This window comes from Lygodium microphyllum, chromosome 15 (assembly GCF_053477565.2).
Source record: "Lygodium microphyllum isolate KBCC chromosome 15, Lygodium_microphyllum_v1.1.10, whole genome shotgun sequence".
NCBI lineage: Eukaryota > Viridiplantae > Streptophyta > Polypodiopsida > Schizaeales > Lygodiaceae > Lygodium > Lygodium microphyllum.
The window spans coordinates 35128958-35156118 of record NC_141149.1 but is presented as its reverse complement, the minus strand read 5'-3'; the positions used below and the strand labels follow the sequence as shown (position 1 = coordinate 35156118).

Below are 27161 nucleotides of genomic sequence, written 5' to 3'. Positions count from 1 at the left end.
TTAAGTTTAAGATTGATGAGATACATAAAATATGTAAAGCGTGTCAATTTGGAAAGTAAGCAAGGTATGCATTTCCACATGAAAATCATGTATGCAAGAAGCCACTTGAATTGTTACATTCTAATATGTAGGATCCTACAAAGACTGCAACTTTTAGTGGTTGTAAGTATTATCTTTTCTTCATTGATGATCATACTTGCAAAGTATATGTTTACTTTATATGTGAGAAAAGTGAGGTGTTCACTCACTTTAAAAGTTTTAAGACTTTGGTTGAGAATGAGATAAGATTGCATATTAAATACCTAAGATTGGATAGAGGGGAGAAATATCTCTCCAATGAGTTTTTTGACTTTTTACAAAAAAATGCTATACATATGCAATATACATGTAGATATAATCCACATCAAAATGGAATTTTTGAGCAGAAAAACAAGCATATTGCAAAGAGGTGCCTCATGCATTGATGTTAGAAAAAAACTTGCCTTATCATTATTGGACTAAAGCCATTGCTACTGTTGTATACATTATGAACAGGACACCCACTATTACTATATATGCTATGATACATGTAGAGAATTCTATAGGTAGAAAGCCAAATATGTCCCATATGAAATTATTTAGATATATTTCTTATGTGCATATTCCTGATGAGTTGCATAGTAAATTGGATCTCAAAGAAAAAATATATATATTTGTGGAATATTCCCTTGAGCAAAAGGGATATAGATGTTACAACCTTGTTATACGTGAATTGAGAGTTAGCAGGAATGTTGTTTTTGATGAAATAAGTAGTTGGTATAGTAATGTGGAGAATGTGCTTGGGATTGATGAGCATGAGAGTGTGGCTACACAGATTAGGGATCAGCAGTCATAGACATTGAGTGGACCACAAGAGTTTTCTAATCATGGTTCTATTGATAAACCTTGGAGTGGTAGACTAAGGTCATAGTTACTCCACAAGTACATCAGTGATGTCAAGAAAAGGTAAAGAGAAAGTTGGGGACTCACCTATTATGACAAATATATCATCATGTTTCTCTCATGTTGATGTTGATTTAGATGGCTCTGAGTAGAGCTTAGATGAGGAGTTTGGGGTTTTGTCTATTAAAACACCTAGTGCGCAAAAGGCACAAGAGGATGTTAAAACACCTAGTAGTGATCTAGGTCCATATAGGCCAAGTAGAGTAAGAAAGCCAATGCAACGATTGGCATATGAGAGCTATGTAGCTCATCACTATGCATACATGGCAAAGGTTGTGTAGGATATGGAACCCACTTGTTGCTACACTTATAAATAATGACACACCGGAGTTGGTGTCTTACCTGAAGGCAAGAAAGATATTGGATGCAAATGGATTTACAAGGTCAACAAGCATAAGTCAGATGGATCTATTGAGCTTTATAAGGCACGACTAGTTGCAAAAGGTTATGCGCAGACTCGTGGTATTGAATATAATGAGACTTTTGCTCTAATGGATAAAATGGCTACTATAAGGATTGTCATAGCAGTGGATATATCGAAGGGTTGGATCATGCATCAAATGGATGTAAAGAATGCCTTATTGCAAGGGAGTTGCAAGAGGAAGCTTATGTGGAGCATCCACTTGGTTATGTAGATAAGAGTCATCCAGATTATATATGTAGGCTTAATATGGCCTTTTATGGGCTAAAGTAAGCATCCAAGGCATGGCATGACAAGATTGCTAAATACCTTGTTAGCATTGGATTTTGCAAAGCACAGGCTGATCACTCATCCTATGTATATGAGAGTAATGCAAATATTGTGGTCATTACTATATATGTGGATGATTTAATCATTATGGGTGATAGGGAGATAGAGATTAATAATGTAAAGGGTCTTCTCAAGACTAAATTTGAGATGAAGGATTTGGAAGAGTTGCACTATTTTCTCAACCTAGAGATAATCAACTCTAGAGAATATATGGTTGTCACAGAGACAGTATGTGTTTGATATGTTGAAGAAGTATGGTATGGCTAATTGCAGGCCTATTTCCATACCTTTGGATGTTAATGCTAAGCTTAGTGCACATGAGTGTGACTTGATTGAGAATGTCACTATGCATAAGAAGATTGTGGACAACCTTATCTATTTGACAATCGTTAGGTCAAACCTAAACTACACAATTGGTTTGGAGAGTTAGTTTATGCAGCTTCCACGTAAGCCATTGTTTGGAGATAGTGCAATGCACATTGCGCTATGTCAAGTCCACATTGGACTATGTCTTATTCTATGGTATAGGCATATCATTGGACTTGCATGGTCACAAAAATGTAGTTTGGGCTAGAAAAAATTAAGACATGGGGTCTACGAGTGGTTTTATGTTTTTCCTTTAGCAATGTTGCTATAACTTGGAGCAGCAAGAAACATCTGATAATTCCCTTGTCTAGTAAAGAGACAGAGTACATCGGTTTTGCAATTGCAACATGCGAGATAGCTTGGTTATGAAAGCTACTGGGTGATTTGAGGACGTAGGTGGATAAGAAGGTTATCGTCTACTGTGATAACCTTAGTAGCATTTAATTCGCTAGGAACCTAGTATATAATCCATGGACCAAACACTTGGAGGTCCATTACCATTTCATTTGAGAGCGGGTTTTGGTAGGTGATATTGACTTGGTTTATGTTAGCACAAAGTTCCAAGATGCTGGCATTTTCACCAAGGCCTTAGGATCTAAGAAGCTTCAATGCTTTAGGACTATGCTTGGAGTTCATGAGCTCATGCTAAGCTCATGGGGGAATATTGAGATATCAAGCTCTATATGAGCTAGCATCCACTTTGTGCCTTGGTGATGTGGTAAGATATTACTCATTGGCATGTTTAGTGAGCGATATGAGGATACACGAGTGATTCTACAGCTAGACCACACCCACATAGTCCAATCACCCTTGGTTATGGCATGTTTATTGTGCCACCTTTTCTTTCCTTAGCACGTTCACACTTAGTGATTGCATGTATATATGTTCTGGTACTTTATACTAGTATTTTATCATGTTATAGACTTAGTTCTTTTGTGTGGAAGAAGAAGAAAGAAGAAGAAGAAAATTTCAGCTCTATCTCTTTGTGTGCTCAACTCTCCATTGCTTGTATGTGTGCTCTTGGTCTCTTCATCTCTCCTCCCTCTTGTCTATTTTCAAGAGGATGATATTATTTTTCCCCAAATAAACAATGCTTTTTTTGCATGCAGAAAGGCCACGAGAGATCCAAATGTCTTGAGGTCCAACAATATGATGCCAAGAAGTGGCAAAGTTAAGACCAGACTCAACTGTTAGCTATCAATATGTTGAAAATTAAAAAATTCCTTGAGCCGAACAAGAGAAGGTACGCTACTAGGTATCAACGTGGATGGCAAAAGAACGAGCAATGATAAGTGTAGAGGGAGCTCACGCTCAACCGCCAAGACCCACAGACCGCTTATTGTTTCAAGTGTTTCAAGCAAGCTCTAATGGCTATCTCTCACCTAGCCGAGGCAACTTCAAACCTATAAGTGTAGTAAGCTTACCTCGATGTCGAAATGAGTTTCCTCCTCCCTCGCACACACCGGTAGCTCCACGATCCTAGATGCTAGCTCAAGCATCCTCAAGCCTCCTCCATCAAGCTCCATCCACCATAGCCGCACGCGTGCCAGAAAAGAGAAGAGAAAAGAAGAGAAGAAGAGAAGAGGACATAGTGAAGAGCTTTACCCTCTTGATCCCACACACACTCCCTCACACTCTCACACTCCCTCTCTCAAGAGCACACACACAAGCAAGGTGAAGAGAAGAAGAGGAGAAGAGAGGACTATTATTAGCCACACACCAAAGAATGAGCTTCCATTTACTTTTTGAACTTTATATACAAAACCCTAAAATCCCATGGGAACCCATCCCTTTTTACATGACCGGTCATTATGACAAGGTAATTTTTCCCATTTCCCTCTTCTTGCCTCATTCCTTAAGCTCATTCCTTAAGCCTACACCATCTATTCTTTTACAAATGGCACAGGAGGGAGCTTGGCGCTCTTTTACAAGATTTTTTAGATTTTTTTGAGGCGCCTTCCATTTAAAATTACACTTTTTGCCTCAGCTTAGTTTTAGGGGCCGCCTCTGCGCCTTTACTCTTTTTCTATCATTTTTCCGCTCTTTGCTTCATATTTCTGCCATCTCGAATTGAGGTTAACATTACCCCCTCCGAGACGGGTGCCAGTCCCATGGCACTTTGAGCTCTTTAGTGTGGAAGGGTGGGCTCTGGGCAAGTGGCTGGTGGGGTGATGATAGGGCCACATGTGGACTCCGTTGATTGGGAAGCTTTGGTAATGAATGGATGGAAAACCCAAGGTATGTCGAGTGGATGATGGGGGCCTCCGAAGTTGGTGGTTTGCAGCATCTTGTTGTACCTGAAAGGAGAAAGTGCTCTACCTAAGGGGAGTGTCTACCTCACCGTGCAGTGCTCTGTGCTCATGCTGGTGGAACGAGGAGTTGGGTCTAATCACAGGCAAGCCTGGGTGATGTCCCACACTTGAGGAACCCGTTCGTGCGAAGGGAGGTGCGATGTGTGTAGCTTAAGGTGACAGGCCTAACCATAGGCGAGTGTTACCTCCCTATGTTTGTCCTGCCCTTGAGGTGCCCTAAGTGTGAAGTGGGGAATCGAAAAGGGCTAGGGGGTTAGGAACGGAGCCAACCAATCGAGGCCATTGGGCGTGCCTAACTTGAGGACCCCTAGGTACAATGACTGTGAATTATGTGCCATGACTTGTGTTTGGATATGTCATGTGCTCCTTTCATTGTTATTTGTTTGCTGTCTTTGTGTTTGGCCTTTTTTTTTGTGGCTTGCCGAGTTACATGATTCGGGCAGTAGCTAATTGCTAGTTATCATCATCAGAATGTGGTGGGAAAGGGGATTTAATCGAGTGACTCAAAAACTTCCAGCTCTACATGTAACCCTTAAGGTTCAAGCAGACATGGAGAGAGGTGGTGGAGAGGAATGGGTGGTTACAATAGAGGTGAATTGGCTATCACTCATATCCTCGAGAATAGCAAGGTAGAAGGAAGGTAGAAGGTTGGCTCTCATCATTAGACGGGTCATTGTGTAGCTATCTATGGTGTTAGAATAAAAAAAGAGTGGGGAGAGACCATGTTCTACTGGGGTGGGATCCTACTTAAGTAAGATTTTTAATAGCCTAAAGTAGTTGCATGTGGTAATGAAGGCAGGATCGGGATAGGAGGAGAAGTCAACAATGAAGCGGGTCATGGTAGCATCTAGGTTGTTTGAGGTGAAAGTGAGGGCTTGTGCTAAGGTAGTAGTACAGGGGGTTATATATGATGGGGAAGTTGTAGCGACCATGGATGTTTGTATCAAAATCTACGCCTACCCTACGAGGATATGCCATGAAGGTGGGGTTGTTTCTCTCAGAGGGGAGGGTATTACAAAAAGCCATCTAGGAGAACACATTGTCGTCACAAATGCGTATACGCCATAGTGGCTGGCACTCGTATCTGAGCACAAATTGAAGCACTTCAAAAAACTTATTTTGCCAATACTCCGTATCCTTGGTGCCCCAGAGGGTGGGATTCTTCTCTGTTTCTTCCAGCCATTGTTGGCCTAGTCAGCTTCCAATACCGATCACCTCTTCCACTACTTTAAGGGGAAGAACTATGCACATGCCATTGGGGAGGAGGAAGCTGAAGTTAAAGAGCTGCTTCTCTTTTTCTTGTCTCTTCCCAGACTACGAGTTCTGCATGGAAGCTGGCTGGTAGGTCACTTGGGCATAGTGGAAGAGGTGCAGACGGCTATGCCATAGGCTTGGCCCTCAATCTCTGTCTGGCTTCTTCCACCATTTTCTTTCTCCTTTCCCTCAGGGCGGTTTTTCTGCTGTTGTTCTTCAAGGTGGGGTAAAGGGGGTTGTGGGATCACTTCTTCTTCGAATCTGCCCATGTCAAATTTTAGTTCAGCTTCACCCCTTTGGCGATCCTCTTGTTGTACCTCCTCTACAAATCCCAGTGCATCAATCTCCTGGGGGTTAGGTCGGCCAACAATAGGTACTTGCGTTGCTCATCAATGCTCAACCTAACTGCAACGGTTTGTGGTGGCATGTGTAACCCTACTTGTAGAGCTCTGCGTGCTATGCTCAGCCTCTTCTTTACCACCTCAAGGGACTCCCCTTCCTCTGTGTGAGTGGCATCCATCATAGTATTCAGGAAAGCTCGTTGTTGAGTATTGAAGCCCACTTGGGTTGCCTCTGCTCTGCTTTCTGCTAGGACTTTCTCTTTTTCTACAAGAGCCAGGCGACGCGCCAAGGTCTTCACTCTTCATTCATTTTGGCCTGCCCACTCTTAGGCTCTCTTTTTCATCTCCTCCATACTTTTTCCTTGTCTTTGTACTAGAGCCACGAGTCTCTGCTCTCCTGTTCTTCCAATTCTCTGCTCATTCTCTCCTGCTCTTTTATGGTTTTCATCTCTCTGTGGTGTTGCTCCTCTTCTTGCTTCCTTTCTTCTTCCCTTGCGACAAACTCTTCCATGCCTCATACGATCAGTTTTGTTTTTGCTGCCAAATCCTCATATTGCACGATTAAAAGTTTATACTCTCTGCATTTTCACTAGCTCTTGATTTTCATCTTCAAGCCACTGCCGCCAGCTTTTCTCCTTGTCATCTTTGGCCTTTAGTTCATGTTTTAGATCAAAGATCTCCTTTTGTTGCATAGCTATTTGCCTCGTCTTTTCAAGTTGGAAGGTTGCCGCCAACTCCTTTTCCACTTCCAACTCAGCCATCGCTATCTTTCTTTCCTCCTTTGCCTTCTCTAGCTGAGAGAGCAGTTTAGCAACATATTGATGTATGCATTGGTTCATGGACACGGGGTGCTTACTGGAGGTTTGAATGATCATACCGATGTATTTGGAGGTTGTCAAATGCTTCTCCTTGGTTCTAGAATGCTTTTAGCTTGGAATAGGCTCCGCCTTGGTCATCATCACTCGCATTTGGCTTAGTTGGCATGCTTTGGACCGGTTTATGCCTATTGTCACTGCTTGACATTTAGGTTTCTTGCATTTATGATTTGGTCAGATATGGATGCCACTTGGTTTGCCCATGCTTGACAGTTACTTGGAGCTTTGTCTTCAGATGTATTTGAGCATTTTGGATCTACTGGGCATTACATTTGGTTGTCAGTTGCATGCTCTTTGCGGGTCTGAGATAGCTTGGGATTTATGCTCTGGATGTACCACATTGGGCTTTGGCATGTCTGATGCTATGTATTCGATATATTAGAGCATTGCTTGCTCTCTTTGCATCTGACTTTACTTCCAGTGGGATCCTCCTGGTATATTTGGATGTACATAGAGACTTATTTACACTTGAGCTTGAGCTTGTGGGACAGTTACATGCATTTGCTCTCTTGAGAGCGTTATGTCTACAGTTAGTCTGTAGTGGGCTGATTTGATACACCTATTGGGGCAGGCACCTATCTTTGTCACAGGTTTGTCAGTTTTGTATGCATCTTGGTTGATTATGCATTGAGCTTCTTGCTCTATCAGTTGTGCTTGTGCTTGGTCTCTTCTCTTACCCCGAGTCCCATTACATGCATGACTTCTAGACCTATGAGATGTCTCTTGCCTAACAAGTTATTGGTTTGATAGTTCTTGGTACCTTCTTGCCCCTGGACACGCACTGTTGGATGTATCTTGCTACTGGCAGTTTCAGTGACCTATGCATCAATGATTGCTTCATTTTGGGACAGTTTTACATACTACTTACAACAAGCTAAAATCTGTAGATTTTGAGCACTTCTATGAGGGTAATGCTTACTATTTGATACTATCTTGGTCATATTTGGTGGAGAGGTGCTTCTCTTGGTGATATCCACTCTTTTAGCCAATTTTAGTAGTGGTTTTAGTGTATTTTTTGCTAATTACAACTCAATGCCCCACCCTCATAAGGTGCCACCAATGTCCAGCCACAAAATCATCTACTTTTTAATCTTTAGTCCATTATAAAGCGTTTGTCAGTCTATTGGCATGGCCATTGGTTACTTACTTTGCCCTTTTGATCATTAAGTTGCCCTAATAGCGCCATAGCAAGATCGACTTGGCATGATTAAGTTTTGATTTTGCTCTCGTTTTGTTTGAAAATCATATGGGCTTCTAGCAAAGCCACATCTTTTATTCCATTTGCACTTGTCGGCAAATTAGATCATATATTTTATTTGTAACAAAGCAGGTGCTCTCTGTGATCTAGAGGCAAGGTATTAGCAGTTCTTTGTCTCTCCTTATCTGCGCACCTTATTTTTATGTGCTAGGGCTTCTTTCGCAATCGGATGCAGGAACATTTTGGCATATCCTAATTATGACTTTAGGGCTTTCGCGTATTGTCCCTTCCTTTTCCTGTCCACCCTATGATTAGCTTTTTTGGGCGCAATCCCAAGAGTGTACAGGGTTCCCCAATTCCAGAACTCCATATCTTTTGCATCGGGCCGTAAGGCTTCTGCTCTACGTCGGAGGTGCGTTCGAAAAACGAAAAGAAACAAACAATCCCTTTTCCTTGGCCTCTGTTCCATGTTATGAACGCAGGAGCCAAAATATTGTCCTGTTTTCTTGTCTCGACGCTTCATATGCTAGGGCTGTGGTTCCCTGTTATCTGTTTTAGCTTGGTTTAGCCTTCGGGGTTGTAATATGGAAATTGAGTATTCATCGTGCATGGGAATACCTGAGTTCATAAAACGGAAATAAGTTTAATGATTACTAAGCGCACCCTTGCTTGAGATTAAAAACTCCCTACTTTCGCCAGGTTCCGAATCTCTTGATTGCCCAGCTTTATGCCTTTGGATGCCATTCTCGTAGTTAACATATGAACATGCTGTTACCCTGTCTTCAAGGGAGGAGGACTTTCACCTTCATGAAGACCTAGTTCGCTCATTCCGCCATCCGAGTTTGGATGAATGGGAGACGAGCGCACAGATGTGACCTGAAGTTGGTTTTGCGCTGTGAACAGGTCGCACTATCCGATCAGAAAGGGTTATATCTTGACAAATGGCTTTATAGGGCATTCGTTTTGGTTCATGTTTAGCATAAAGCTTTCATGGTTTTTGATCCCATATGTTCTTGTTAGATGCCCATATGATTTTCTTTAATAAAATATGACTTAACCTTGACGTACAATTTAAGCTTTTTTCGCAACCCTTCCATTTGCCTCTTCCATATCTGAACAATTTGGTACGTTTTGAGTGTGGCGCTTAAAGCAAGTCCCTATTCGAATCCTAAAAAACTCATATTCATGGCATTGACATTTACTTTTATAATGTCCCCTAGAAGCATATGAAATCATGTGCGTAAGCACAAAAAGCTCAGGACCAAAGGTTTGCTTTGTATGAACTAGCTTATTTGCAAACGAGGCTTACTTTTGTGCACGGAATTTTCTTTTTGGGTTTGCTTGCGAGATTCATTACATTTGTTGCTTCAGCTTATTTTTCTTTTCGTAAAGAAACAAAATCGGCAAAACCAACAAACAGAGAGCTTTAAGGCTGCCTGTGAAAAAGAAGGCAAGCGAAGCCGTCCTATGCGAATGTTTATTTTAATGACAGTAAAGCCTTCCACAAACGAGACTTTCCAAAGCAATTTGCAACTCTCTGGCCTAAAGGAGGCCCATGAGCTAAGGGTTGGGATAAGGATAGTTATTTGGACTGAAAGACGAGAGCCGGGTGGCCATCAATATATTTTCAATTTACTTTGCCTTAGTACCTAACTTACGGGTAGCTGGATTAAGGAATGGGCCATTTAGAATTGCCGAAGAAAGTCAAAAGTCTAATGACTATTTCCTTGCATTCGGATGGACTTAATGATTTACTGCCTTAATTAATTGGTTTAGCTAAGACAACTAAAGGCCTGTGACATATCATATAGTGAAGAACCATTGACTTTGCTTAAATGAGTTTTTTAACCTGACCAGGTTAAACTTTTAACTAAACGCAAAAATATCTCGTTTTAGCCATTACGGGTCCGAATGGTTTGAGCCTCCAAAGCCGCTCCGACTGGATAAGAAAATAGCCTAATGTCTAAGGGTAGTAGAAAATTAAAAGATAGCGAAGTTATCATCTATTTAGAGACGAGCGAAGAGCAGAAATGATATAAGGGCAACGCAAGACATTCCGCTTGCACGGTGTTTGTTATTTTAAAAATGGTAGTTTCGTTTGTGCGAGTTGTTTGATATATTTTTATATCGTTTAAGATTTAATCATTCTTTAATGCTCAAACAATTAAAATTGCATGGGAAGGAGGATTTATGAAGTTCTTGCCAATATCAGATCTTAAGGATCTATTGTTTCGACTAGAAAGTTTATTTGGCAAATCGACCTAAAATATCATAGTTTCTTTTTTGTGCTGTTTTGTAGATATAATTGAAACTTAATATCAGTGTTTAGGCATTTTAGTTATTCTTAAACTCATTAATCCTCATATGATTTAATATGGCTAAAGAAAAAAAATAAATTTCCATACAGGGGTTCCGGATTAGCTTAATTGGTAGAGCAATGGACTGTTAATCCATAGGCTGTAAGTTCGAATCTTGCATCCGGAGTTTAAAAAGAAATAAGCAAAATAGGGATGGGATTTAATTAATGAGAGCTAGTCTGCGCTTTTACGTTTTCTAAGTGCTCTGATTTCATATCCTGGATAACGGGAATGTATCTTTTTCTTAATATATGTTGTCCTATTTTATCGGCAAATGTTAAAGCTCCGATTATTGGCTTATCTTGGCAAGGATTTAACCTAACGCATATATGATAAGCACTTTCACTGTATATACATTTAAATACAATAGTATGTTAATTACTTTAGTTTGCGTGGTAAGACCGTTTAGTTGATTTAATTGTCTGCAATGTAATAGAGGTGTTCATGGGTTTGAATGTTAGGGGCTAAAATAACCCATGAACACCTCCCCAGGCAAAGATTCTATTTCGACAAACTAAACCTCTTCATCGAAAAATAAAAAAAAATTGAAATTGATCCTGGCTATGATGGTCTATATGTTGATGGACTGTTTCTATATCTTACCAATAAATAAGTTAATGGACTGTTTCATAATGTTCAACGTGTTGATGGACTGTTTCTCTATCTCATAATACTTACTAATAAGCTGTTGATGGATATGTATAACAATGTGAAAAAGGGATAAGAAAGAACCAAAGGACATTTGTTTTTAAAGAAAAAGAAGAAGATCCAATGCATTGGTTATGGTTTCGGTAAATGCATTGTACCATATTTCTTTCTTAATAAAAAAAGATGTTTCTAATTAAACTGTTTATAAGAGTTAAATGGGACAAATACATTGGTTATGGTTTCGGTAAATGCATTGGCTATGTTTTTGATAAATGCATGGGTTCTGGTTTCAGTAAATATATTATCTATGGTAAATGCATAGGTTCTGGCAATGATAAAATCATATCAAATATGTCTTTCATATAGTCAATCTTATTTGAAAGTAAATACATCGTTTTTTAAATGCATTGGTTCCGAGGAAAGCACTAGTTCAGGAGACTATATCAAAAACCAATAAGGAGAAAAGCCACTAAAAAACCAATAAAAACAGTTGTAATGACTATCGTACTTACCTAAAGCGTTAGCTTCTCGTCAATTCCTTCTATTTTCAGCCATACTTTACTCTCCTGCAATGAATCCTTTGGTTTCCGGTAGATGGAAGATCTGCATGAGCGATACAAGAATTCTTGTATAATAACAATCTTTGGTATCCGGAATGTAAGATGATTCGCCTTGCCAGTGGCCGTTCCGCTTACGGTTGTTAGTAAAAGCTAATAACTTACTAAGAAATCATCATCAACCTGCCTCATATGGCAGAAATTCACTAAAAAATTGGGCTTGATCCTGGCCCAGAATGAACGCTAGCGATATGCTTAACACATGTAAGTTGGATGTCATTTCTGTTCCAGTTTTATGGAATAATTGAAAAAAAAGTAGCAAACGGGTGCGTAACGCGCAGGAATCTGCCAAACAGTTCGGGCTAGATCCCGAAGCAACGCAAGCAATAAAGCTATGCGAGAAGATAATAAAGCGCTGTTTGATGAGCCTACGTAGTATTAGGTAGTTGGTTGGGTAAAGGCCAACCAAGCCTACGATGCTTAGCTGATCTTTTCGGATGACCAGCCACACTGGGACTGAGATACGGCCCAGACTCCGCCGGGAGGCAGCAGTGGGGAATCTTGGACAATGGGCGAAAGCTTGATCCAGCAATATCGCGTGGGTGAGTGAAGAACGTCGCAAACGCGAGGAATGGCAATACCGCTTGTAAAACCCTTTCGTCAAGTGTGCGATGGTGACAAAACTTAAAGAAGAAGCCCCGGCTAACTCCGTGCCAGCAGCCGCGGTAAGACGGGGGGGGCAAGTGTTATTCGGAATGACTGGGCGTAAAGGGCACGTAGGCGGTAAGTTAGGTCGAAGGTTAAAGACGCCAGCCCAACTGGCGGAATGCTTACGAAACCAATTTACTTGAGTGAGATAGAGAAGAGTGAAATTTCGTGCGTAGGGATAGAATCTGGAGATACACGAAGGAACGCCGAAGTAGCGAAGGCAGCTCTTTGGGTCTCTACTGACGCTAAGGTGCGAAAGCTTGGGGAGCAAACGGGATTAGATACCCCGGTAGTCCATGCCGTAAACGATGAGTGTTCGTTTTTGGTCTGCGGATCGGAAGCTCAGCTAACGCGTTAAACACTCCGCCTGGGGAATACGGTCGCAAGACTGAAACTCAAAGGAATTGACGGGGGCTTGTACAAGCGGTGGAGCATGTGGTTTAATTCGATACAACGCGCAAAACCTTACCAGCTCTTGACATAGAAACACTTGGCGTATGCACATTTGACATATGAACTAGTGTACTTGTTCTTAACGGGATAAGATAAAAATTCGTACAGGTGCTGCATGGCTGTCGTCAGCTCGTGTCGTGAGACGTTTTTGGTTAACTCCTATAACGAGCGAAACCCTTGTTTCATGTTGCTAAGACATGCTGTTTACAAAGGATCCATGCCGTCTTTCATCAGCAGCCGTACAGCTCAATGGTTGCTTGAGATCGACGGTATTCTTTTTATTGGGTGTTGCACTCATGAAAAACTGCCCGTAGTTTTACTATGGAGGAAGATGGGGATAACGTCAAGTCCGCATGGCCCTTATGAGCTGGGCTACACACGTGCTACAATGGCAATTACAATGGGAAGCAAGGCCGTAAGGTGGAGCGAATCCGTAAAGATTGTCTAAGTTCGGATTGTTCTCTGCAACTCGAGGACATGAAGTTGGAATCGCTAGTAATCGCGGATCAGCATGCCGCGGTGAATATGTACCCGAGCCCCGTACACACCGCCCGTCACACCCTGGGAATTGGCTCCGCCTGAAGCATTGAGCAGGGATCACTTATTAGTAAAGTGCATTATGCTTCCGTTAAGTGTAATTCACTTTAGTTTTAAAGGTGTTTCCGCTACATATTATGGTTGGGTCAGTAACTGAGGTGAAGTCGTAACATGGTAGTCGTAGGGGAACCTGTGGCTGGATGGATTCTTCCAGAAAGATGAAGATACAAGCTAAAAATCTCATATATGCGTTAATTAGCCTATTTTTTATCTGTTATTTTAATGATATTTTACTAGTAGCTAAAGGGCATTTTTGATGAAATCATTGTGGCCATTGTTTGTAGCTCAAGGAAGGAACCTTGCCAAGGAGATCCGGATAGTCCTGCTAGAAATAAGTTTTTAAAAAGCCCACATTACGCAAATGGGTTGGCTGAAAGCTAGCCTACGAGCTTTATAGTATGTACATAATGTGGCTATGTCATATGGTTAAACGATCTGCCATCTGCGAAATTAGGATCCTGGCACTGAAAAAAAAAGTATTGGCTAGTTGCTTAATCCATGCATGACTATATAAAATAAGGAATCTCCGATAGTAAGTTTCATATAAGGCTATAATAAAATTGCCCCCATTGTAGTTATCCATGGGTTGCCTCCATGTAACCGTGGGGCAAATTGAGAGGAAACAAAGCAGCTTAAAATTTTCTCTCAAAGAAAACCTCGTAACATTCCCAAAATGTGAAACCTAGACGGTACCTGTTAAGTGGTAGAAATAGGGTCTCTAACTCAAAGGGGAGCCACTATTACGTACTTGAAAAAAAGGGTATTTGCTTTGACGAATTTGTTGTCTCTTATTATTACACATGCTCGGTAAATTAGTTTTCAAATAACTAGGTAAGGGAAACAAAAAAGTATGTCAAAATCACGTATATGGAAGCGATACGAAAAAGGCGTTATGGCCTTAAAAGCACTCCCTAACCCAGATTCAGACCGATAAGTGAAAGAGAGTAAGTTGAAATGATATGAATAAGGGATACTCCTGTGTGTGTAAAAAAAAGAGCGTTACTTTCCGTTACGATCGTTTCGGATATTCCTTAAAGCTGATCTACGCATAAGAGAAACCAATGATTTAGACTATAAAAGATAGATCGGGTGAAAACATGCCGTCCTAACGTAGCCAAAAGTTTTGTCATTTCGCATTACATAGGGTATGCCATTTCGATATTTTATTTCTGTATATAAAAGGATAGCGGTTGATTAGGGCCTTTATTTAGACAGCTGATTAAACAGAGCATTGTTTAGGATGTAACCCCATTATAGCTTCGAGCTGTGTACAAAAGGTTCTTAACCTTATTGTTTGTTAACATTGAAATGAAGTTCCTTAGCGTTGGCCTTTTCGATGTAACTTTATTGACATTTATTAGTTATGAGCTTATAGGCTTAAAAGATATTAAGCTTGGTCACAGCAACGGATACTGGATTATTACTTTTATGGCTATAGTATAGCGGAGTTGTTGTTGAGCTAGCTTATTTGAAACAATACTTTTGTTTCATAAAAGCTATTAGCGACCTTTAAGCAGGCAAGCAAATAGTATTTCTATTAAATCACGTAAGAGACCAATAATCACTTTCCCGGTTGAAACCACTGGCTTGAACATAAAAGCATATGATGACAGAAACAATTAGGCTCTGCTCCATATCTTAACCATTTATTGGTTGCCATATTAGTAACTTAAAGTCGGTATGGTTAAAGATACTGTCTTGTCACTTTGGTTCCATAATTTGAAGTTCTGGTTGTGTCTAGCGTATCATTAGCGTTGAATCTAATTTCAGTGGTCATAGTCGCTTAGGAGCGGACTCGAATCACTTACTTAAAGATTTTCAGTCTTTTGCTCTAACCAACTAAGCTACCTAAACTGCTATAGGAATGGCAGACAAACCATTGATATTATTATCTAAGATTACTCAACAAAGCATGTATTAATGATTAAAGCTAGCCAAATAGGTTATGAAGTTGGTTTATGAAAAGGACTTTAAGTTCGTTCCATTGCTTGTGACAAATTGATCGAATTGATAGTGCGCTATGGGCTTATAGTTTGAATGGTTAAAACGTGCCGCTCATAACGGCAATATTGTAGGTTCGAATCCTGCTAAGCCCATATTTGTGATGGAAGCTCAATTTTTTCGTCTCTGGCCTTGCCTTTTTTTTTGGGTTACCTTTCTATGGAGTATCGCCAAGTGGTAAGGCATTGGTTTTTGATACCAACAAGCAAAGGTTCGAATCCTTTTACTTCAGCTCTGTACGACTATTATTTGTTTCAAAGGGTTATCATTTACCAAAAGTGTAATTTGTCCCTTTCCGCAATTCCTTTAGGCATGAAAGTTAAGAGGTTTCGTTTTGCCATATTATTGGCTTTATTTCTTAGAAATGTAGAAGCTAAAGGGTTAATGCATATTTGTCTATAAGTTAAGGTATTGGTTTTAGTTAGCAAAACCATCCGATTTGCCTGGCCAATAAGGATTTCATACAAAAAAACTACAAACAATAAAGGTAAAATAAAGTCAATTATCCACCCCAAAGGGTTAACTCCGTTATCACATAAAAAAATAAACAAGTTGCAAATATGCCACTACGAACAGCAAACAGACACGACTACAAAAATTAGAAAAAACCTGTCATCCACGATATAGATGAAGTATAATAGAATCCCTTAAATCTCTGAGTGAAGTATTTATATCCGTTAAGTTTTGACGAATTCCTATTCCTAACTCATTATTCTCAAGGAGAATTATATCTATAGGTATTTTCTCTATTTTTGCATATAAATCTGTTGTGTTTTGATAAATAGAATTGTATTCGCGTAGAAGATATTTCGGGACGGGTTGATAACATGACCAACTTGTAAACTCTTTTCAATAGATTCAGAATCCATGAGAACCCGACTAGCTAAACCATTTCAATCAACAAAGATTTTAGCTTTATTTTTATCTTCTGCAGTTACTTCTATAATATTTCCGATTGCCAAATTTCTTAACTATTAGATCATTTGCCAACTGAAGCCATTCTCTAATCCCTTGATAATGTTGGCCAGTAGCCATGATATTCTCATAGTTAAGAAAAAGACAAAAAGCATTATGAATAACATCTGACCATTCTTTATCATATATTTTGATAGAATTATATATTTCTAAAATATTAATTAATTTCTGACAGCAAGAAAGAGAATTCATGTTATTCATTAAATTCTTTGGTTTATATGCATACAGTCCCGCGGGGAGGCAAAGCCTGCCCCTTCAATAGAAGCTTTAACAACAATGCCTTATATTTGCTTGTTTCAGCGTATTTTGTGGATAGTTTCTCAGAAATCTATAGCATTCTGTTGGAACACATCCTGTCTTTTAACCTTCGTAGTTCTATGCATAGTTGATATTATAGCTCCAATCATGGCTACTAACAAAATAAGACTAGACACTGGAAACGGGACCAGATAATTGGTATAAAGTAAATTGCCCAATGCTTGCAAATTTGTCCAGCCTTATATCTTTTCAGCATACACTGTATATCTTGGATAGATTGTATTTGAATGGCTAGATAATACTGGGATGTAATCATTATCTAGAATGACAAAGATTTCTAACCGAGAAATTAATCCAATAGTACCACCTACCGGTAAATAGCGCAATATATTTTCATGAATTTCCGCTATTTTAATGTCTAACATCATCACTACAAATAAAAATAATACGGCAATAGCACCTATATAAACTATTGAAAAGATCATAGCAAAGAACTCAAGACCTGACAAAAGTAGTGAACCAGAAGTGTTGCAAGAAACGAGGATGAGAAGGGAAACGGAATGGACAGAGTTTCTAGCACATATGACCATAATAGTAAAAACTAAACTCAAGCCCGCAAAGACGTCAAAAAGTAGCATGGTTTTTTCGTTTATTTTTATTATCATATATTAATGACGGTTTGTTCTTATGTCAAATTTGACCCTAAAGATTTGGCAATCACGTAGTAGCACCAAGCTTATCATTACTTGGGGAAGACCCGATGCGATAAGGATACACAATCGAACGCCAAATTGATTTGCATAACCGCAAATGGCAAGCCATCCGGGCATGTTCCATTTGGTGATGGCGGTTGTTCAGGACTGGTTTCCTTTATAGCCGAAAGTTCTCCAAAAGTATGAAAAGCCGGAGGACTTTATATCATCCATTCCAGTGTGGTTGAATCTTATTCACCAGCTCGAGGACTCGAAGCACACTTGTCTTCGCTACTCAGAGTTTTAAGAACAACTACAAAAAGACGAAAGATCCCCAATACAAAGACATAAAAGCCAAAACTACTTAAAGCATTCCATTCGCCGTAAGCATCTGGATAATCGGGAATGCGACGGGGCATACCCGAAAGCCCTAAAAAATGCATTGGAAAAAAAGTCATATTTACACCTTTATTCTATTTATTGTGTTTGGTTCTTTGCATTTTACATTCCATTTTGTACCCTTTTTAAAGCCGCTCCGTAAAAGAAAAGTCTCCCCTCCTGTGTTGGCTGAAGTAACGAAAGTCACTTTGGACTCTCAAAAATGCGCGAAAGTCTCGAAATTCTCTTTCAATTATGAAGGTTCCTTTGACAAAAGAGTGGTGGCGATTGAAGAGTGAAATTCTATCCAATTTCTCTATACTTTGACGGGATAATGAGTAGAGATCATCATAGCAAGTTTTTCAAAAAATTTATACATAATGCGCCCCCGTAAGACGCTTCGCGTCAAATAAGTAACATATGTCGACTCTTGAGTCGGGAAAGATCTTCCAGATTTGTTCTCATTCCGTGTATTTACGCGTTTTTAACCACAAAAGTTCTCTATTGCTGATTCAACATTCCCGATTGAATTAGGAGATGCCTTTGAGATTACAGTAATTTCATGTGGTTTAGGGACTTCCAAGATATGATTGTAATTAGTTTTTGATGGCGAATCTTAACACGATGCATTTTCATAATAGGAACGAAGTATACTTAGGGTAAGCGTAAGGAAGCTCTTTTTATTTCGTTATTTATGTAAAAATTGTAATGCAAAATAGATCATCCGCTCTAAAAGCGAGCTCTTATCGCCCCGTTCACTATGTGAACGGAAGAGCCGGGAATAAAGGTTAACTATCTAATTCCTTTATAATAACTTGAAAGCAGCTGAGTCTCTTTGAAGACCAGTTTACAGTTGAAAATATGGCAATGACAGTATTACGAGGTTTAATCGTTTATATAATATTACTTTATTTGGAAAATTTCTTACCTTGCTGTTCAAAGTCCTAAAAACAACGGGCCCTTTCTATCTAATTTAGATTAGGTTTTGTCGTCTTTTCCGATCTGGATAAAAGGTCATGAGACGAGTGGTCGAATAGTTTGGTTTGCTAAAAAAGGGATTCTATCCGGATCCGTTGGTAAAGTTTTTTAACCTAATCGATAGGTTACATGGCTTGCCTGCTATTGAGCCGGCCAGAGTGGCGTAATATGAAATCTTCTTAGTTCACGTAAGCGAATTCTCCCATGAACCAATAATATCAATAGCGTAAGAGCTTAACATGTCGACAAGCCATTATGATGTCTTTTAGTCGTCCCGTATATACATGGATATATAGAGAAGTTGCTTTTTATGATCATCCTAAGGCGAATTGCCTTTTTTTGCATCATTGTTTAGTTGATAAAAGTGTATCGGAATGCACGGCACGATTTGCCATTGAAATAAAAAACAGAAAAGGCTTTTTTTTTGATCCGCAGCTGTCGTCAGTAGTTAAGCAAAGGTTTTTCTTTTTGTCCTTCCTGGTGCAGAGCAGGGCAATTGGTTTGCTTCTGTTCCGTTAGACGCATAATCCAAGCATACGTTTTTGCCAGACAAAACGAACTGCCATAGATATCGGGAGGTGATAAAAGGAATTCATCAAATAAATAACATGAGCGTTTCTCGAGAACATCCCTATCATTTGGTTGATCCAAGTCCATGGCCTTTATTGGGTTTAATAGGAGCTTTAGCTAGTACCACAGGTGCGGTTATGTATATGCATTCATTTACGGGAGGTGGAATATTTTTGAGTCCTGGTTCGGGATCAATCATGCATACTATGCTTATATGGTGGCGCGATGTTGTACGTGAATTTACCTATGAGGGACATTACACCAAAGTGGTATAATTAGGACTTCGTTATGGCTCTCTTTCGTTTATTGCTTCGGAGGTTATGTTTTTTTTAGCTTTTTTCTGGGCCTTTTTTCATTCCTTCTTAGCGCCCACGGTAGAAATTGGAGCTATTCGGCCTCCTAAAGGGATTGAGGTCTTAGACCCTTGGAGAATTCCTTTTCTAAACACTATTATTTTATTGTTCTTTGGAGCTGCCGTAACTTGGGCCCATCACGCTATACTTGTGGGTTTAAAGTAAGAAGCGATTTACGCTTTAGTAGCTACTGTTTAGTTGGCTTTGGTTTTTACTGGGTTCTAAGGGATGGAATATTATGAAGCACTTTTTACCGTTTCCGATGGTATTTATGGTTTTACTTTTTTTTTAGCTACTGGGTTTTATGGATTTTATGTTATTATAGGGACCATTTGTGAGCGCAGACATTGGTGGGTTTGGACTTGTATGTTAGATGAGGTCTATGTGACCAGATAGCAAAAAGTTGACCTTTGTGAATCTAGCCTTTGGGTTAGATAGAGTAGTTATGCTGATAGAAACTCCAGGCACAAGGGGCCCCTGTAGTGCAACCTCCTTGACGAGGGTCCAAGAGTAGTATCCCCGGCCCAAAGGCAATAAAGTGATTATTCCCTAGCCAACTAGAGAAGATTCATAATATGACATGCCAACCAAACTACCTTCCCGAGCTGTCAAAGGAAGACCCCTTTCAAGCCATCGTCAATCTATTTTTCACCCAATCAAATTTCTTTCAACTACTCTTCAGCTCTTCGCCTATCATTTGTCTGGATCGCCATCTAAGCTTCACAGTGGAAGCGCACGGGTGGATAGAGCCATCTTTGTATATCAGTCCATTTGAAATTAAAGCAATCTCCGTTCTTCTCATATTTGTTGTGTGTTCTCTAATCCTTGCTTAGATTTTGTCTATTGTGCCGTGTAATTTCTACAAATATATGCATTTTACCCAAGATACATCCTTCACATGCATGAGGAGGTAGGGTCTCCATGAAAGGTAAAGCATCTACAATCTAATAATGTTGAAGAGTCATCAAATTGTCAAAACTCATATGGCTAAACCGGGCATGTCATAGCTCCACATTCCACATAGCAGGCATAAGAGTGGTAGCTATTAGAGCATCATGAGAACTTCTCTCGTATGTGTCCAACAAAAATAGACCCTTATATGAGGTCAGGAGCATAGCTCGGCTAGTTATAAGTTCACAGCTATGAGCATGGGTGCATGCATTTGAATCCCATCTCCCGTGATAAATCGAGGTATCCTCATCCATAGAAAGGCATATTTAAAAATGCACCATAAAAAAAAGTCCTCATACAAGGTACCTAACAATCAAAGGGCATAGTTAAGCTCTTTATCTATCTAACAATACACTTGTCCTCCTCAAAGGTGACCTAAAATTCATGCTTATTGAAAGTTGAAATGGATAATAGATTCTTTGTGATACCAGACACAAAGAAGGCATTTAGAAGCATAAAATGTGAGCCATCTATAGCAATGATTAGCACTAACCCAAATGCCACAAACATCATAACTATTGTTATTAGCACATGTAACATGCTTTCCTACAAGGGGGGTTGAATGCAATGGTGTGAACAAGTAGTTTTGTGAGGTGATGTGCCTAAATGTTCCATTATTGAAAGGACAATTATGATGCATGTCAGTAGCATTAAATGCACTGTGAACCATAGAAGTGTCAACTGCATGTCAAGAATGCATAGTCCTCCTCTACAAAATTGGATGTAGCATCCCCATCCAAAGACTGAGTGGCAAATGTCTCCTAAACAGCCAACAAAATGGAGTCCTCCTTGGCAAACCTTTTCCTACATTTATCAATGTAATGTCATGGTCTCTTACAATAGTGGCATTTTTCCTTTTTCTTTGTCTTTTATATGTCTTGGGCAACCTTGTTAGATGGCTGTCCAAGCCCGTATAAACCTTGGGCTAATATTTTACATATTGCTTTGTTTTACCCTTGCCTTTATATTTAGAGAGCATGGCTACATTACCTGACTGCATAGCAACATTTCTCCAAGTTTATTCCTCTTAATATAAGAGGCCTTCTAATTCCATAAAAGTAAGGGGTTGCTATCCCCCCCACCCCCCCCACCAATAGTGAGGTGTGGAAACCAAGATAGGACTTTGTAAGTGAATTTATAATACCATTCACCATTTATGCATCCAAAATAACCTCATCAATATTCAACAGCTGCTCACGTAAGTCCTACATACATGTAAGGTGATCGATCATATTTTCACTCTCATCCATATATGTGCATTAGTCAATTCTCTTTGTAAGTAAGGGATTTTGGCTTCGTTATGAGCTACAAGCATGCATTCTAAGGCATCTTAAGATGCTTTATGAGTATATCAGGTATAATAGCACTCTTAACCAACAATGCAATCAGTGATAGACCATGTGCATCCTTTGAATCCCATCTCCTATGATCTATTGTAGGAGCAGCAACGGTAGCAACAAGCGCCACAACGAGAGCAGCTAGCTATTCTCTAGCACCACACTAAGGTGTCTAAGGTGCAAGCTCATTAAATCTCTATAGATCTCATGTGACATAATCCCAAAGATCCTTCACAATAAGTTGATATTGTAAGCATAAAACTCCAAAGGGGATAGTTGATACCATCTGTCTTAAGACTCCATAAGGGATAGATGGTGCCATCTAGCTTATCCTCTTGAGTGAGGACTTCCAAAATGCTGCTATGATCTCAAATATTCTCATTTGATATTACTAAAAATTAATGTGCAAGTTTAGCAACCAAATGCTTCCAAGCTAAGGTGTGAGATATACTCAATTGAGTACCAAAATCCCAACATGGGATACAAATGCAAGTACAAATATGTCAAAGTTGTCAATCCCCTTGAAAAGCCTATCCACTCTACAAAAAACAACACCCAATATGCAATTTATAGCAATATAATGTTGTATTATTGCATGTGCCTCAATATGTGTGTTAAATATTAAATACAACAATTTAATGTTGACAATCCCTAATTTTTACTATAATTTTCTAGATTTGTACAAATTTATTTGTCCACTCTTAGATGAATAGCAAGATAATGTTGCTGCAACACCTATCCATTGCTTTGGGATGCGTGCCACATAAAAGACCCCAAAATTTTGAAGAAATTCTAAGAATTTAAAGAGATTTTATACTTACAGTCCAAAAATATGATGAAATATTGCCTCAGGATGTGTGTTAACAACAACCAACAACTTTAGGGCACCTTGCGATGTGTGCCAAATGGGAAAATCACAAAAGACCCAAATTTCTTGCGCAAATGCACAATGTTGGCACTTTGGGTGAAGATACATGCATAGGACTTCCATTTGGGCAAAAGTCCCAAATTTTAAGATGCATGCACAAACTTTGGGTGACACTGGAGAGCAGAGGCTAAGGCCCGTTACATACTAGGCCCTCAACGCCTAGTGTGTGGGACATGGGCCAATCACAAGCTTGGATACCAAAAAAGGGCAGCTTGCCCTTTACACACTCCTCATGGCCAAAACGAGCATGCCCTGGGGAGCCTTCAATGCCTTCTCTGCCCTATTTCGGCCTTGAATAGGGCAAGGGAACTCTCTCGCCGTGCTACGTCCGCCATCATGTGTAGCCAATCGTCGTTTGCAGGTGGGCCCTGAGTGGGTTTTCCCATTGCACTGACTGTTTTTCCCTCTCTTCATACGCAGGTTGATCAATCTCCCACTCCCACTTGTTGATAAATTGTTTATGTTTCTTTGCTTGGTGTCTACGAAAGCCCCATCATCACATTCATCAAGGCCAAGGTTCAGATCTGTTTTGGCTGCAAGGTGCTCTCTCTCTCTCTCTCTCTCTCTCCCCCTATGTATAGTCGGCTCTTGCATGAGCACATGTTATGGATTTCTCTAATTAGTATAGTGACTTTGTTAAAAGCTTTGTCTTAACTTCAAGCATGGTTTCCATTTGTGGTGGATGAGGTATATTTTTGGTTCGATGAGCTCTCCCCCCCTGCATGAGCTCCTTCCCCTTCCCTTGCTTCAGAGCTCCTTCCCCTTCCCTCAAGCAACGGTCTCCCCTATGCATGGACTCGTTTGAGGATTCCATGATCATGCTAGTGATGCATGAAGGCCATTTGATCTAATTGGAGATTGGTTTCCCCCCCCCTACATGAACTGGTTGGCTTTGATTGGAGATTGGAGATTGATCAGGGATTGGAGATTCATTGTTCTATTCATTGATCAACAGATTGGAGATTGATCATTCTAATCCAAGATTTGATCATGGAACTGGCTGATCATTCTAATCATTGATTAGGGATTGGAGATTGATCATTCTAATTGAGAATGGTTGGTTGCAATAGCAATCTGGACGAATATGTTTTGCTAGATCAAGTCATATGATTGGGTGTCCCTCAAGCAATGCTGACATACGATTATGCATGCATCATTTCCCTTTCTCTTGGTCTCTCTAAAGTGCAATTCATATCATAATTTGAATGGCAGTGTTGATCACAGGTTTTCTGATCATACCACGAGGAATATAGGGCCATTGCAGGCATCAGGCTGCTGAAAGAACAATCACATGAAAGGAAGGAAGATCAATTAGTAGGCTCTCTCTCTCTCTCTCTCTCTCTCTCTCTCTCTCTCTCTCTCTCTCTCTCTCTCTCTCTCTCTCTCTCTCTCTAGGTATGTCTGTGAGTCTTGTGTTATGCTTTAAATTACTGCATGATGGTTCACGCTTTGTGTTTAGTGCTTTGAGTAAGCTTTATGTCAGATTCAAGAAATGATTTGATATTTAAAAAATTGGGTCTCGTGCATGTCATTATAAATCATTGTATATGCATTGCATCATCATGATAACTATCATGTATGGATGCAAAAATCTTTTATACTCTTAGCTCTTTTACATGAAAGTTCATAGGTTATAAGAATCGTATATTTGCAATTATGTTTTGCCTATGAAAGTTTATGGTTTTTTATGGTTTGGGTTTGTGTATCATTTATGCATTTGCATTGTCGTTATAACAATCATCTATCCATGCAAACTCATCATTATAAGTTCGTTCTTTATGGTTCATGCTTTATGTTTTGTGCTTTGAGTAAGCTTTATGTCATATTCAAGAAATGATTCGATAAGAAAAATTTTGGGTCTCATGCATTTGATTATAAGTCATTGTGTATGCATTGCATCATCATGATAACTATCATGTATGGATGCAAAAATGTTTTATATTCTCGGCTCTTTTACATGAAAGTTCATAGGTCATAAGAATCATGTATTTGCAATTATTTTTTGCCTATGAAAGTTTATGGTCTTCTATGGTTTGGGTTTGTGTACCATTTATACATTTGCATTTTTGTAGTTCATAAATAATTTACGATCTTCTATTATATATGCTTGTGAATCACTTGTGCATTGGTGTCATCATTGCAAGTATCATGTATTCATGCAAAATCATCATCATAAGTATCATGCATTCATGCAAGATCATCGTCATAAGTTCTTGAGTCATTATGGTCTTGCAAGGTTATTTGTTGTGATTTATGTATGCATTGAATTATCTTCATATTGGTCTTTTTTCGTATTGGCCCCATAATATTGGTCACGTAAAGAACAATAAAGTTATGCATAAAATGTAAAGAACAATAATGGATCGATGATGTAAAGAATAATAAACCTGTATGTCAATTCACTTATTGTAAATAATGGATCAATTTTCATGCGTAAGGTGGAGTTTGATGGATTCTCAAGAGAGCACTTCCATGGAGGAGTTTCAATAGTTCATGTCTCAAATGAGCCAAGATGCAATATGTAGTAATGACTTTATGTACTTTTCAAGCCAAAGTGTGGGTGTTCTAGCCCACATTCCAAGCCATAGTGTCGGTGGCACTATTCTTATAAATGTGTTTCCAAACCTCCCTCCTTTGGTCAATCCTTGTCCTCCTTAATTCAGACCATTCCAACGACCAAGACAGTTAAGTATAGATGGATCCACAACAATACACAATAATGTAATTCTTTGTCCAATTCCACATAGTCCCCAACATGGCCCCTTGGCACCACCACAACAAGAACCACAAGCAATAAGTTCCCGTGATGTAATCCAGGACACGTGATGAGGTTGACATGGTTCAAACCCAAGTACCAATGGTGCCACATTCTGAGAATGCCGAGAAGCAGCGTCCACGTTAACTTCATCGAAGTTTGATGCACCAAAACCTCCTAAACCAAAGAGGGTGCAGAAAGGAAAGAATCAGGATGATGCACCCGAGACAGAAGGTCATTCAACAACCACAAAAAAACCATTTGCTCAGTGGAAGGATGCATGGATAGTACAACTCATTCACATTTGAGGATCTATGAGTGTGAAGTTCTCAAAGCCACCAAAGCAAGGAGTGGATATATGGTCCAAGGTAGCCACACAGCTAGCATCTCTATTTTCAAAGTTCAACAAAAATGGTGAGGCATGCAAAAAATATTGGGGACCCATCTATGAGTCATATAGAAAGGAGAAGGCCCACAATGCCATATCAAGCAATGATCGCAAGATCACTTGTCAATGGTATGATCTTGTGGATGAATATATGTGGAATCGGGCCAATGTTGTCAGTGATGCACATGCCTTGTATAGTGGTGGGTTGTTGTCTTCTCCAAAAGACAACACTACATCAGTCTCCAATGATCCACGTGAGCACACCTAGGAAGACATTGGCTCCAATGAGCCTTCGAAGATTGGGCAAGATCAAACGACTAGCCAAGGAGCACGCAATAAGAAGGGTAGAAAGATACAGGATTCTCTCAATGACATGGCTAGTACCGCCTGATCAATCTTAGCTAACCAAAAAGCAAACTTAGAGAAAGAGAAAACATTTGAAGAGTGCAAGCTCATTATAATGGATACACTTGCCTCCTTAGTATCTAGTATGTTAGATGCAATCAAAAGTCTTAAAAAGGAATGATGGTTTCAACAGTAGATGAATCAAGAACTTTTTAAAAATATATATTTTTAAGTGTACTTATACATCTCTCTTCAATTGTCTCATAAAGTTTTGTTAAATATTTTGATAGGTGAATGGACGATAAAAGTCTTCTGATAATGTGTATCATGGATGTTGTAGTTGATGTCATGGCAATGTTCCAACTATTGCTAAGTGATTTAGATGACATGGATGATGACAGTATGCAATTACATACTTTGATGGAGTGCATGGCTCGAGGTTACGTCGCACGTCGAGCTAGGATATGTCAACGAAGGCACGATCGACGGTCATATTGGGCATATCCAAGACCACAAACTTTTATGGAGCAGGGGCTTCTTGAGAGTTATTTAAACTGAATGTTTAAAAGCAAGTTACGAGTTAGTAGGAGTACATTTGAATATCTCATCGCAAAGTTAGCACCACAAATGCGACACAAGAACATGAACTATAGAAGAGCAATACATGTCAAGAAGCAAGTCTGTGTGGCCCTGCACACTTGGCAAGCAGCTCAAATTTGGGACTTATAGCTGATTTGTTCAAAGGCTCAACTTTGTTTACATAGTTGGCTATTTTGGACTTTTGGGATGCACTGGTCGCATCTAGATTACATGGTATGTGCATAAAGTATATATAGATGAATTTCAGGCCCTTC

The 27161-nt window shown here is 39.6% G+C and overlaps 2 non-coding genes and 1 pseudogene across 2 annotated transcripts; all 3 read left to right on the top strand.

Moving 5' to 3' along the window:
- Positions 1–10489: 10489 nt before the first annotated feature.
- On the top strand, positions 10490–10562 carry TRNAN-GUU (transfer RNA asparagine (anticodon GUU)). The gene has a single exon. It is a non-coding gene; the product is annotated as a tRNA-Asn (tRNA).
- A 1291-nt stretch (positions 10563–11853) lies between these two features.
- Positions 11854–13545, top strand: LOC148024419 (18S ribosomal RNA; annotated as a pseudogene).
- A 1875-nt stretch (positions 13546–15420) lies between these two features.
- Positions 15421–15494, top strand: TRNAM-CAU (transfer RNA methionine (anticodon CAU)). The gene has a single exon. It is a non-coding gene; the product is annotated as a tRNA-Met (tRNA).
- The last annotated feature ends 11667 nt before the right edge of the window (positions 15495–27161 follow it).